This window comes from Lasioglossum baleicum, chromosome 4 (genome assembly GCF_051020765.1).
Source record: "Lasioglossum baleicum chromosome 4, iyLasBale1, whole genome shotgun sequence".
NCBI lineage: Eukaryota > Metazoa > Arthropoda > Insecta > Hymenoptera > Halictidae > Lasioglossum > Lasioglossum baleicum.
In genome coordinates this window covers 1176478-1191209 of record NC_134932.1, presented here as the reverse complement: position 1 = coordinate 1191209, position 14732 = coordinate 1176478, and the positions used below count along the sequence as shown (strand labels likewise).

At 39.6% G+C, this 14732-nt stretch overlaps 1 long non-coding RNA gene across 2 annotated transcripts; it reads right to left on the bottom strand.

Annotated features, from left to right (window-relative positions):
• Positions 1-260: 260 nt before the first annotated feature.
• On the bottom strand, positions 261-1789 carry LOC143207753 (uncharacterized). 2 transcript variants are annotated; one of them, XR_013008740.1, is made up of 4 exons: positions 1694-1789; positions 1098-1320; positions 720-1033; positions 261-637 (listed from the first exon to the last, which is right to left on the bottom strand). It is a non-coding gene; the product is annotated as an uncharacterized LOC143207753 (long non-coding RNA). The 2 variants fall into 2 exon arrangements; XR_013008741.1 differs by lacking the exons at positions 1098-1320; positions 1694-1789 and having other exon boundaries at positions 720-1076.
• Between the last annotated feature and the right edge of the window lie 12943 nt (positions 1790-14732).

Here is a 14732-nt window from a genome sequence, read left to right as displayed (position 1 = left end):
ATTTAAAAAACACGTTTTGTGTACATCTGTGTCAATCAAACATATCCTGAAAATTTCGTAAAAATCGGTCGACGTTGCAATGAGCTATAAACGATTAAAGATGGTAGAAATTGAAGATTTTCACGATTTATTGCCGAAAATCTGCAATTTGTACCATCTTTAAACGTTTGTAGCTCATTGCAACGTCGACCGATTTTGACGAAATTTTCAGAATATGTTTAAATAAACAATCAACTTTTAGTATTTTTTCAATAATTCCGATCAATTGCAATTTTTGAAAAAATTTCTTTTCGCGTCCTTTAGTAAACTAATTGCTCTAGTTTCCCAAAAAAGTTCAAATCGTATAGTAAAATATTAAAAAAGTTATCGTCTTCTTTAGAGCGGTCTTACACTTTTGTCCGCTACTGTACATATTTACCAGAAAAAAAGTCATGGAAACACGTTTGGAAGGCTCAGACAACAATGCAATTTAACCAACCTCCTATGTCAAAGTATTAGCGATCGAAAGTGAAAGTATATGTGACATGCGGCGTTCTTCCTGATAACCACAGATATATTGAAATTAAAATCACTTGGTCACACTCGCTTTGTTCATGTTTCTTGCAGCTGCCGTCCACTTTGGCTTTCTCCGCTGCACCTTGAATAAGAATATCTTTGTTTATTAATTTGCACATGAATAATCATTATAATAATAATATTAAAATAAGGGTGATAATTACATATAACAAGGCTGGCCGTTCGATAATTTGCAAACGGTTTTTTGCCCTTTCGGCCCAATCAGCTATAGCAGACCGCCATGCCAGCACGTCAGTCATAATGATACCTAGACTTTCCTGGCAAAGTTGTAGCTGTTGTGCCCCCCATATTGTGCACTTCTGCTGCCTAAAATAAAAAATTGTTATGTAGCATATCACATTCTGCTAATTTAATGAAAATGAAAGATAAATGTCAGTATAATTTTAAGTGTATTTATTAAACAAGTCGCTGGTCTCTTCGGCCTCCTTTGCTTTTCTTCTAGCCTTCGTGTAGTCGTCTAGAAGCATTATATAATTATTATTTTAATTGTACATGTATGGTGTGTAACTACTTTAACTTACCAAAGGTACTGTTTTTGAAGATCTTTACAGAAAAGTACTCCCACGAAGGTTGAGGCAGTTAACATTGTTGGATTGCGTTGCTCAATTTTGATTTGTGTACCGGTGGCCAATAACATTTGTCGTCTTCCAGCCAACTATTTGGCACTGCTTCTACCGTTCCGTCTGCCAAAACTTGGACAACGGTCCATGTATTTGTAGGCATCTCCATTTGTGTGTATATATTCTAAGAATTGAAAAGTATGGTAAAATTTAGAGACTAATTTAAACGTATATGTAATTACGACGTAAATATAATTAATTAGAGAATATATTTAGAAAAATAGCAAATAGAATGAAGGAATGGAAATATGACCAATTTTTGTTCATTTTTTGACTTCACACTTATTTACACATTAGGGCGGTAGACTCGTTTCCAGGATTGCAATCAATTGCAATCAAGCACCCTTGCAATCCTGGAAAAAGCAGTCTACCCCCTTACAATACCGAAAGTACTTTCTTTGACTTTCTTGCCAACCCAATAGTAAACTTCGAATATAGCGGAAGGGCATCAGCAAAAAACACTAACGGTAACAAATAACAGCAATGGAAGTACTTACTTTTGTAAATATACACTCGTCGGATAAATTATCACTATTACAATACACTAATACAATTAGACACTTCTCTAAACCGACCAGGGGGTATCGACCATGTGCGCCGGACCAAAAATAGTAACTTCAACAGCGCCACTCGGGGTGAACTACGAAGACAGAGAAGCAGATATGTTTCTCGCAGGAAAGACACTGACAGAGAATACAGGGTGTCCCAAAACCCCTTCGACTCCGGGAAATGGGAGGTTCCTTAGGTCATTTGAAGCAACATTTTCCTTTGCACCAATGTCAGCCGGGGCTTTGTTTAGGAGTTATTAACGAAAAACACGGACCAATCAGAGCGCGACCTAGACGCGCGATGGCACGCTCAGCCAGGCGCTCCGGGAGACGAGCGTGGTGTAACGCCGCGATGCCGCAACGAACAAGAGTTTCTCGAGATTATGTGAATCTTCCTCGATTTGGATGAGCTTTGGATATGTTGTCAAGACCATGATTCTGAACAACATTTCCCTTTACAGTTTTTGTCGGCCGGCTTTAGTTTACGCGATAAATGCAAAAACTTGTAATTGTAAATCGATCGATTGTACTATCTTCTACCCGATTTGGATGAGCTTTGGATATGTTGTCAAGACCATGATTCTGAACAACATTTCCTTTAGACTTTTTGACGGTCGCGGAAGAACTTTACTTGTCAATTCATATGGGTGGATCTTTTTACCCGACTTACGGCAACGTTACCCGAACGAGAGAAGAAGCAGAAACTGATTGTATTGAAAACTCACTTATTCAGCCGTAAATCCATTTGCTGCTTCGAAATGTGTGTCAATGGGTCACTCGGTGACGAACTGTACAGATGTCTTCAGGTATACGACAGTACCGAAAGCTAAGGGACGTACGGCCAGGTCGACGAACTGCACAGCCGGTGGTAGAAGGCCTAAGGGATGCGCGGTCAAGTCGACGATCCAGAATTTCACTTTCACTTTCGATTCGATAAATAATTCGTATGTTTATTTCACACAGATGCCTTGAAATTTTTCCACACTCACAATCACTGTTCACATTTGTCAACACATAGTTATGCACTGATAATAATTGCCATATCCCTTGACCTGCTGCACAAATTACAACAATCAGATAATGCAATCACTAGACTGCGGATTTCATGCATTTGTAGCAAACATGAGTAGGTGCATTTTAAGACACTAGAGAGATTAAAATAATTTCAAAACACCAATGTATTATTTTCAACTTCTTAAAATGATCACAATCAAATATCTGTCTGGCTCCTGTCCCTTGTAATAGCGGCAGCCAACTTTCATTTTACATAAAGATCCGCAGTCTAGTGATTAGATTAAATAATCATTTAATTAGTTTAAGCAATTATTATTAGTGCATAACTATGTGTTGACAAATGTGAACAGTGATTGTGAGTGTGGAAAAATTTCAAGGCATCTGTGTGAAATAAACATACGAATTATTTATCGATTCGAAAATGAAAGTGAAATTCTGGATCGTCGACTTGACCGCGCATCCTTTAGGCCTTCTACCACCGGCTGTGTACTTCGTCGACCTGGCCGTACGTCCCTTAGCTTTCGGTACTGTCGTATACCTGAAGACATCTGTGCAGTTCGTCACCGAGTGACGCAGCGACACACATTTCGAAGCAGCAAATGGATTTACGGCTGAATAAGTGAGTTTTTAATACAATCAGTTTCTGCTTCTTCCCTCGTTCGGGTAACGTTGCCGTAAGTCGGGTAAAGAGATCCACCCATATCCCAGACAACCAACTGCTCCGTTCTGCAGCTGTACTGCGCCGCAGCTATGTCGCGTTTTGGATCCCTGCTGCCGCGCCACTGCACGGAGAACGGGGCTCGATTTTGCCTCGCCGTAAGAGGGCAACACGGTCGCGCCAGGTCGCATTAATGTAGGACGTGCTATGTGGTAGATGTCGCTAAAGTAAATGTCTATTATACAAATGTGTAGCAGCAGCAGTCTTTCTTTTTACTGACAAAATTAATATTTTTATTTAAATTACATACTACATACTATCAGGTCGTTCGGAAAGTAATTTCGTTTATCGTGTAGGGATGGCAATGCTTCCGTTTGTCATTACTAGACTGCGAATCTTTCTGCAAAGTAGAAATTGACTACATCGATTGCAAGAAATAGAAATCAAATTGAATGTTATTTCTTCAGCAAAGGAGAAAACGAAATGACTTTCCGAACGAGCTAATACATTAACATATTACAATAGGAGAGCTGCATAAAGTCTAAATAAAATCAATGTCATCATTTTCATACAAAGAAACATTTACCAGTTACTTTTAAGGTTCGGTAGGTGTAGAGGGTTGAAACGTCTTCGTGCAAAAAAAATGTGTCGTAGAAGGGAAAAGAAACTTAATTTATAATTTTCGGCTCGAGCGCGTTTCCAGCTACCCGAGTGCATCGGGCTGCCCGGGAGTGTCTCGATCTCGTCGGGCGGGTTCGGAAAGAATCGGACAAGTTCGGGCGAGCGAGTTTTCGCGCTACTCGAGATTCAATTCTGCGTTCGCACGAACTTGTCCGCTTCTGTCTGACGTCTGAACGCGCTCGACGAAGTCGAGCCACTCTCGGGCCACCAGGCCACCCGATGGTGTGTCACGGATAGTCTGCGGATCTTTCTGCAAAATAAAAATTTACTATATCGATTGCAAGAAATAGAAATCAAATTGAATTGAATTGTTTCTTCAGCAAAGGAGAAAACGAAATGACTTTCCGAACGAGCCAATACATTATAACATATTACAAGGAGAGCTGCATAAAGTCTAAATAAAATCAATCTCATCACTTTCATACAAAGAAACATTTACCAGTTACTTTTAAGGTTCGGTAGGTGTAGAGTGTTGAAATTTATAATTTTCGGGTCGAGCGCGTTTCAAGCTACCCGAGTGCATCGGGCTGCCAAGGGGTTTCGAGCTGCCCGGGAGTGTCTCGATCTCGTCGGGCGGGTTCGGAAAGAATCGGACAAGTTCGGGCGAGCGAGTTTTCGCGCTACTCGAGATTCAATTCTGCGTTCGCACGAACTTGTCCGCTTCTGTCTGACGTCTGAACGCGCTCGACGAAGTCGAGCCACTCTCGGGCCACCGGGCCACCTGATAGTGTGTCACGGATAGACTGCGTATCTTTATGCAAAATAAAAAATGTCAGCGTCGATTACAGGAAATAGAAACTAAATTGAATGTCATCTCTTCCCTTAATGATTTTAATAGAGGAGAAATCATATATTGACATCTTCAATTTAAAAAATTTTCCAACAACTATCAATTTCATCTACTCAAGTTTGCTATAAATGCATAAAGATCCGCAGTCTATTCGTGACATATCAAGCGGCCCGAGAGTGGCTCGACTTCGTCGAGTGATTTGAAAATTACAGTCAAAACGTGTTGGTCGAGGAAGTGTCGACTTCCAGCTCAATAGTAATGACCTGTCATAAATCTCCCTGTAGAGAACAGCCCCGGGAACGGCACTGAAAGAAATCGAGTCTACCGGGTTGGGTCTGCCTGGGTCTGCCTAGCCCGACCCCAGCCGCGCGCCCGTGGTCTGCCTAGCCCGACCCCAGCCGCGCGCCCGTAGTCTCAATGTGTTGACTTCGATGGCGCACGCTGCGTAGTATGTGTGACCGCTGTAATAAGTATTTCAATATAGCCGAAAATGCATGTGAAACGAGTCCTGCCTCCTCCACTCTGATCCAATCGTCCGCGCATTCGCACCTAGACACGTCACCGTAATCCTGCCTGGGAACCTTCTTCTCAGGCTTACACCAAGTACAATGTCACCAGTTCGAATCCATGCGTGTTGGCGTCTTGCCGCCATCCCCTACAATTGCGTAGTATGTAGTGGGCGGTAACGGTATCGTATCCTAACCCACTGCTGTTCCGCTATCGCTCGTACTTACGAGGCAGTGTATTGGATCACTTGTTGGACATAGACAAATCTAAAATGTTTTTTCACTACGTGAATGAAATATGTAATTTCAGGACCGACGCTGTCGATCCTTACGTCAGAAAATGTCTGTTCCAGGGTTGTTACCTTTCACTTAAAAAGGCATCGTTGGTCAAGACTGGTTGCTAATATTATTCTCGAGGTGTAAATGGGGTTATTTAGTCGTATACAGCGTCCGTTGCCAGCTCCTTGTGACGCCAATTTTTATATTTCCATTTCTTTTGAAGGGCTCATTTTACAGTGGAAACTCCAAGGAATATAAACATATTTTGTTCAAAATTTAAATCACTGACGCACAGTGGTCTGGATTGGAAAATCGTGTGCCATTTTGTTATAACTTTTGAACCAGTAGAGATACTGCAATGAAATTTTCACTAAAAATATTTTAAAAATAGTCATTTTTAACTATAGGTAATTAAATATTTTTTGCATTTGTTAAACAATAATTTTTTATAAATTTTCATTGATATTTTTGATTTAAAAAAAAATTTTTGGAATATAATCGTACATACTATTTTTTACTTTCTAAATATGTATTTTTTATATTTATGTTTCACACATGTGTAACGTTTTATGGAATACGTAAAATATAAATTTGAGAAGTCTTGTTGCAATCAACATACACAAAAAAAATTACCGTAAAGGTAAAAACGCATTACAAGCGTGTCAAAGATATTTTTTATAATAATTTATAATGATTAAAAAACGAAACGAGCCTACTACCTTATATCTTTATTTTACTAGAGGTGAGCGAAATATCAGAACGAAACAGAATTGAAAAACTTCTATTATATTTTAATACTAAAGAATTACCTCGGATGCAATATTTAACACTAAAATCTTACATTTTTCGCTATGTGAAGTCATCTGATAATAATTTGTACCAACAATATACCTCGCAAACATTCTATTACCAACTTTAATGGCTTTAAACAATAATAATTTGAGCGGGCGGAGAGGGGCGGAATTAATTTTTTCATGATTATTTAGAAGGAAGGTGTACTAAAAATATTCCAATTAATTAGAAAGCTAAACTCGGCTAAACTTTAAAGATATACCATCTTAAATGGAAAGGACTTCACAAATTTTTCTTACGGCATTGAGCATTATTATATAAATAGAGTATTTACGTTAATAAATAATAGAAAGATATGATTTTTATCACAAAAGTCTGCTCTTCAATATAAAAAAAAAGCGAGAGATAATATTAAATAGGAACGTCAGGGCACCGCATCACAGAGAAGCAATTTTTCTCGTGAAAAATCCTCCTCTTAAAATGTCCTATTTTCAATGTTTATTGCAACTATTATATTTATTAAATTGTACTATTTTCTTCATTTCCGAGGTCTGTGAACATTTGGGAAGCAATGTTCATAGATATCGATACGAGAAAGTTCGTTTTTGGGCAGAAAGGCACACGATTTTCCAATCCAGACCACTGTGTGACGGCTCATCGAAAAAGACGTAAAAAACGAATTAGTTTAAATTTTTCGACTCCATACAGTTGATGGTCGAGGTTAAAAAAATAATTTTGCAATAGCCCAATCCTTTCCTAATAAAACCACAAAAAAAAAGTGTAGCTCAATCGGATTTCAACGAAAATATGATTTCATGATGTTTCGTTGACAAAAAATTCGATTTTTTGGAAAATCCTGAGGTGGTAGACAAATTCTGAGACCAGATTTGAAATAAGCGTGGAAGAATGTACGGGAAATGATGTACAGCATGTTGCAAAAAAGTTTTATTGAAATTGTGCAGGTTTAACGAATTTTGTCAAGGTTAAAAAACGTTCGTACCATCATTTCCCTACTTTCCGCATATTCTGCAAAGTTAGAGCTTTAATTTAAAAAAAAATTCATCGTTCTATCTCTTTTCTATCGAAAGTTATTCGACTTTAACACAGAAACTTGCGGCGACCCGTGCAGCGACCCTTGCAGCGACCCTTGCAGCGACCCAATAGCTGCACGGGTCGCTGCAAGGGTCGCCGCCTGGATCGCGACGGAATAGCCAAAAAAGGTGTGTCACAGCTCTGACCGACCAGTCCTGAACCGCTAGAGGACTCATCAGTAAGGCGGGCCCTGCCCGAGACGCTGCGATATCGGAAGGTGGTTTAAGACTGTATATATAGAGATCGGTGACGGATCAGGTAGCAGCGAGAAAGGTCTTTCTTTGACTATCTGTCCATCTTGTGGCAAATGTAGGAAATTAGCTGCCACAAAAGAGAGCGAGTTATTATTGTCCGCTTCTGTCCGAACGCGCCCGACGAGGTCGACCACGTTCGGGCCACCCGCCCGATGTGTTACGGATAGACAGCGGGTCTGTATGCAAAATAAAAAACGTCAGCGTTGATTACAAGAAATAGAAACTCAAAAGAATGTCATCCCTTTCCTTAATGATTTTAATAAAGGAGAAATCATATATTGACATTTTCAATTTTAAAAATTTTCCAACAACTATCAATTTCATCTGCTCAATTTTGCTATAAATGCATACAGATCCCAAGTCTATCCGTTACACATCGGGCGGCTCGAGAGCGGCTCGACATCGGCGAGTGATTTGAGGAGTTGGTGACAGATGAGTTGGGCATTTAATCGGTCATCCGATTGACGATTGATAATCGTTAGTCGCGATTAACGACTAAAGTAGAAATTTAATCGTTATCCGCAATTAACGATTAATAAGTATTTAATCTTATCCGCAAATATAACGATCAATCGGTATTTATTCGTTAACCACAATTAACGACTAAACGAGGATATTAATTGTTAATCGCGATTAACGATTGAAGTAGAAATTTAGTCGTCAATCGTCGATTGAATTTTTGCACAACACTGGTTAGTGATTTTATTTTTATTCTATTTTCTCGAAAATGAATAAATCCATGAATACTTTCGGCCAACTCGAGGCTACAATGAACACGACCGACGCCCGAGGGTCGAGCACTGAGGCCTGAGCCCAGAACACAATAGTAGTGCAATAAACACGGCCCGACAATCCCCCGGCCAGCCAGGTAGCTCGGCATGAAACCGCTAAGGAGCGAATGCTGAACTTAATTATTTTCCGTGCTGCCCTCACGAAAGTCACACGAGCCAATTCGTGGCGTTCTGCCGATTAAGAAAAGCCTAAACTCGACGGAATTAGGACCGTTTCTAGTGGTTTTATTCATAACGGAGTGTACACTTTCCACCTTTAAATATAAGAAATTTAAAAATATGTGCTAGGTGTCTCTTTTTATTATGTCGAGCACCCTGTATATGAGCACCAAAAACTAATTTTCATCGTTTTGTTAGTGTTTGACACGCGATTGTAAATACGTTCAAAGCATTGTGCTACCGTCTCGTCCCGTGTTATTGTCTTTACCGTTCGCGTTCAGTTTGAACGATTTCTAACGAGCTCCCCAGTATGAGAGTATGGTGGGGATGCCCGCGTATTACGCGAGGACCCCGATCCGCAACAGTCGAGATTGATGACTGAGAGAGATCTCTGTTCCTCCGAAACGAGAACCGTGAGTCGTTCCTCCGAAACGACATCTCAATTGTCAGTTATTTGTACCGCGTGTTTAAAATTATTATTAAAAGTGATCTTGAAGTCGCAGAAACCCGGCTTCCCTGTTTAAACCAGTGGTTTTAATTCACCCACTTACACTTTCTCCACTACCGAACTGATCCAACCCTTCATACTTGATTTTAAACGAAGTGCTCGTGTCGGGGTAAACAGTTAGTTTGGCCGTTATAATTTAAGGGAAAACTTGTGACACCTCATATTACACGTCCGTAAAACCAACAATTTTCAAAACTTCAAGGAATTGTTTGAGATACGTTTTCTCATATTTCACTAAAGACTGCAACATATCCAAATTTGAACAAAATCCGAAACAATAGTTCTATTTCGCATGGAAATATGGATACTCGAAAACAATTAAAAATTAAAACAATTATAAGAAACTGCGATTTAGATCAGTCGTGAGCAGAAAAATTCAAAGATTCTTTTCTTTACATCTTTCAATGCCTACTATGTATATCTGGTTTATGTGTTGACCGTTTTCGATGACATTTCGGGTAATCGGATAGTGTTTTTTCATTTTCTTAGTTTTAAAAATCTTAAGCTTAATAAATATGGATTCGAAAAAATCGTTTGTCCCGCTGTTTCCAAAACCGTTGTTTAAACATGTTTAAACAATCATACTGTATTAATATTGGATATCACTGTATTTGAAAAAGTCTACAAAATCTTTTATATGGCGGGGGTAGCGAGCGCACGGTAACCCCAAGGAATCTGGTTAGACCGATTTGGTCTTTAATGTCTTTATGGTTATTACGGCTATTAACTCCTAAGGGTACGGCTGGTGGCACATTGCAGTTCGGCCATGGCACAACAAAAGCCCAAACTTCGTTTTTCAGGAGCTTTTGCTCGAAAAAGTATATTAACGGTTTCGGTGTTATTTCAGCCACTTGGCATAGTACCGTTACCGGTATTGTTCGGTATGTATATATATTTTACCGAGATTAAGTCCCTGATTTCACACAGTGAATTAAAGTTTCAAAGCGAAATGTTCAGCTCTGTACGAAGCATTAACGACATTAGATTCGAGACTAAAAGACTTGAATTTTTGGAGATGTTATGACATTTCGACGAACATTGCGCCGGACGGCGCACACGGTTTTCGACGACATTTCACCGACTCCAGATTTGACCGGCAACAAATTTGATCGAATTGATTCAATCGATTGATGAAGTTAATCGCCATACGGTCTATCCATCTGTCACCAACTCCTCAAATCACTCGCCGATGTCGAGCCGCTCTCGAGCCGCCCGATGTGTAACGGATAGACTTGGGATCTGTATGCATTTATAGCAAAATTGAGCAGATGAAATTGATAGTTGTTGGAAAATTTTTAAAATTGAAAATGTCAATATATGATTTCTCCTTTATTAAAATCATTAAGGAAAGGGATGACATTCTTTTGAGTTTCTATTTCTTGTAATCAACGCTGACATTTTTTATTTTGCATACAGACCCGCTGTCTATCCGTAACACATCGGGCGGGTGGCCCGAACGTGGTCGACCTCGTCGGGCGCGTTCGGACAGAAGCGGACAATAATAACTCGCTCTCTTTTGTGGCAGCTAATTTCCTACATTTGCCACAAGATGGACAGATAGTCAAAGAAAGACCTTTCTCGCTGCTACCTGATCCGTCACCGATCTCTATATATACAGTCTTAAACCACCTTCCGATATCGCAGCGTCTCGGGCAGGGCCCGCCTTACTGATGAGTCCTCTAGCGGTTCAGGACTGGTCGGTCAGAGCTGTGACACACCTTTTTTGGCTATTCCGTCGCGATCCAGGCGGCGACCCTTGCAGCGACCCGTGCAGCTATTGGGTCGCTGCAAGGGTCGCTGCAAGGGTCGCTGCACGGGTCGCCGCAAGTTTCTGTGTTAAAGTCGAATAACTTTCGATAGAAAAGAGATAGAACGATGAATTTTTTTTTAAATTAAAGCTCTAACTTTGCAGAATATGCGGAAAGTAGGGAAATGATGGTACGAACGTTTTTTAACCTTGACAAAATTCGTTAAACCTGCACAATTTCAATAAAACTTTTTTGCAACATGCTGTACATCATTTCCCGTACATTCTTCCACGCTTATTTCAAATCTGGTCTCAGAATTTGTCTACCACCTCAGGATTTTCCAAAAAATCGAATTTTTTGTCAACGAAACATCATGAAATCATATTTTCGTTGAAATCCGATTGAGCTACACTTTTTTTTTGTGGTTTTATTAGGAAAGGATTGGGCTATTGCAAAATTATTTTTTTAACCTCGACCATCAACTGTATGGAGTCGAAAAATTTAAACTAATTCGTTTTTTACGTCTTTTTCGATGAGCCGTCACACAGTGGTCTGGATTGGAAAATCGTGTGCCTTTCTGCCCAAAAACGAACTTTCTCGTATCGATATCTATGAACATTGCTTCCCAAATGTTCACAGACCTCGGAAATGAAGAAAATAGTACAATTTAATAAATATAATAGTTGCAATAAACATTGAAAATAGGACATTTTAAGAGGAGGATTTTTCACGAGAAAAATTGCTTCTCTGTGATGCGGTGCCCTGACGTTCCTATTTAATATTATCTCTCGCTTTTTTTTTATATTGAAGAGCAGACTTTTGTGATAAAAATCATATCTTTCTATTATTTATTAACGTAAATACTCTATTTATATAATAATGCTCAATGCCGTAAGAAAAATTTGTGAAGTCCTTTCCATTTAAGATGGTATATCTTTAAAGTTTAGCCGAGTTTAGCTTTCTAATTAATTGGAATATTTTTAGTACACCTTCCTTCTAAATAATCATGAAAAAATTAATTCCGCCCCTCTCCGCCCGCTCAAATTATTATTGTTTAAAGCCATTAAAGTTGGTAATAGAATGTTTGCGAGGTATATTGTTGGTACAAATTATTATCAGATGACTTCACATAGCGAAAAATGTAAGATTTTAGTGTTAAATATTGCATCCGAGGTAATTCTTTAGTATTAAAATATAATAGAAGTTTTTCAATTCTGTTTCGTTCTGATATTTCGCTCACCTCTAGTAAAATAAAGATATAAGGTAGTAGGCTCGTTTCGTTTTTTAATCATTATAAATTATTATAAAAAATATCTTTGACACGCTTGTAATGCGTTTTTACCTTTACGGTAATTTTTTTTGTGTATGTTGATTGCAACAAGACTTCTCAAATTTATATTTTACGTATTCCATAAAACGTTACACATGTGTGAAACATAAATATAAAAAATACATATTTAGAAAGTAAAAAATAGTATGTACGATTATATTCCAAAAATTTTTTTTTAAATCAAAAATATCAATGAAAATTTATAAAAAATTATTGTTTAACAAATGCAAAAAATATTTAATTACCTATAGTTAAAAATGACTATTTTTAAAATATTTTTAGTGAAAATTTCATTGCAGTATCTCTACTGGTTCAAAAGTTATAACAAAATGGCACACGATTTTCCAATCCAGACCACTGTGCGTCAGTGATTTAAATTTTGAACAAAATATGTTTATATTCCTTGGAGTTTCCACTGTAAAATGAGCCCTTCAAAAGAAATGGAAATATAAAAATTGGCGTCACAAGGAGCTGGCAACGGACGCTGTATACGACTAAATAACCCCATTTACACCTCGAGAATAATATTAGCAACCAGTCTTGACCAACGATGCCTTTTTAAGTGAAAGGTAACAACCCTGGAACAGACATTTTCTGACGTAAGGATCGACAGCGTCGGTCCTGAAATTACATATTTCATTCACGTAGTGAAAAAACATTTTAGATTTGTCTATGTCCAACAAGTGATCCAATACACTGCCTCGTAAGTACGAGCGATAGCGGAACAGCAGTGGGTTAGGATACGATACCGTTACCGCCCACTACATACTACGCAATTGTAGGGGATGGCGGCAAGACGCCAACACGCATGGATTCGAACTGGTGACATTGTACTTGCTGTAAGCCTGAGAAGAAGGTTCCCAGGCAGGATTACGGTGACGTGTCTAGGTGCGAATGCGCGGACGATTGGATCAGAGTGGAGGAGGCAGGACTCGTTTCACATGCATTTTCGGCTATATTGAAATACTTATTACAGCGGTCACACATACTACGCAGCGTGCGCCATCGAAGTCAACACATTGAGACTACGGGCGCGCGGCTGGGGTCGGGCTAGGCAGACCACGGGCGCGCGGCTGGGGTCGGGCTAGGCAGACCCAGGCAGACCCAACCCGGTAGACTCGATTTCTTTCAGTGCCGTTCCCGGGGCTGTTCTCTACAGGGAGATTTATGACAGGTCATTACTATTGAGCTGGAAGTCGACACTTCCTCGACCAACACGTTTTGACTGTAATTTTCAAATCACTCGACGAAGTCGAGCCACTCTCGGGCCGCTTGATATGTCACGAATAGACTGCGGATCTTTATGCATTTATAGCAAACTTGAGTAGATGAAATTGATAGTTGTTGGAAAATTTTTTAAATTGAAGATGTCAATATATGATTTCTCCTCTATGAAAATCATTAAGGGAAGAGATGACATTCAATTTAGTTTCTATTTCCTGTAATCGACGCTGACATTTTTTATTTTGCATAAAGATACGCAGTCTATCCGTGACACACTATCAGGTGGCCCGGTGGCCCGAGAGTGGCTCGACTTCGTCGAGCGCGTTCAGACGTCAGACAGAAGCGGACAAGTTCGTGCGAACGCAGAATTGAATCTCGAGTAGCGCGAAAACTCGCTCGCCCGAACTTGTCCGATTCTTTCCGAACCCGCCCGACGAGATCGAGACACTCCCGGGCAGCTCGAAACCCCTTGGCAGCCCGATGCACTCGGGTAGCTTGAAACGCGCTCGACCCGAAAATTATAAATTTCAACACTCTACACCTACCGAACCTTAAAAGTAACTGGTAAATGTTTCTTTGTATGAAAGTGATGAGATTGATTTTATTTAGACTTTATGCAGCTCTCCTTGTAATATGTTATAATGTATTGGCTCGTTCGGAAAGTCATTTCGTTTTCTCCTTTGCTGAAGAAACAATTCAATTCAATTTGATTTCTATTTCTTGCAATCGATATAGTAAATTTTTATTTTGCAGAAAGATCCGCAGACTATCCGTGACACACCATCGGGTGGCCTGGTGGCCCGAGAGTGGCTCGACTTCGTCGAGCGCGTTCAGACGTCAGACAGAAGCGGACAAGTTCGTGCGAACGCAGAATTGAATCTCGAGTAGCGCGAAAACTCGCTCGCCCGAACTTGTCCGATTCTTTCCGAACCAGCCCGACGAGATCGAGACACTCCCGGGCAGCCCGATGCACTCGGGTAGCTGGAAACGCGCTCGAGCCGAAAATTATAAATTAAGTTTCTTTTCCCTTCTACGACACATTTTTTTTGCACGAAGACGTTTCAACCCTCTACACCTACCGAACCTTAAAAGTAACTGGTAAATGTTTCTTTGTATGAAAATGATGACATTGATTTTATTTAGACTTTATGCAGCTCTCCTA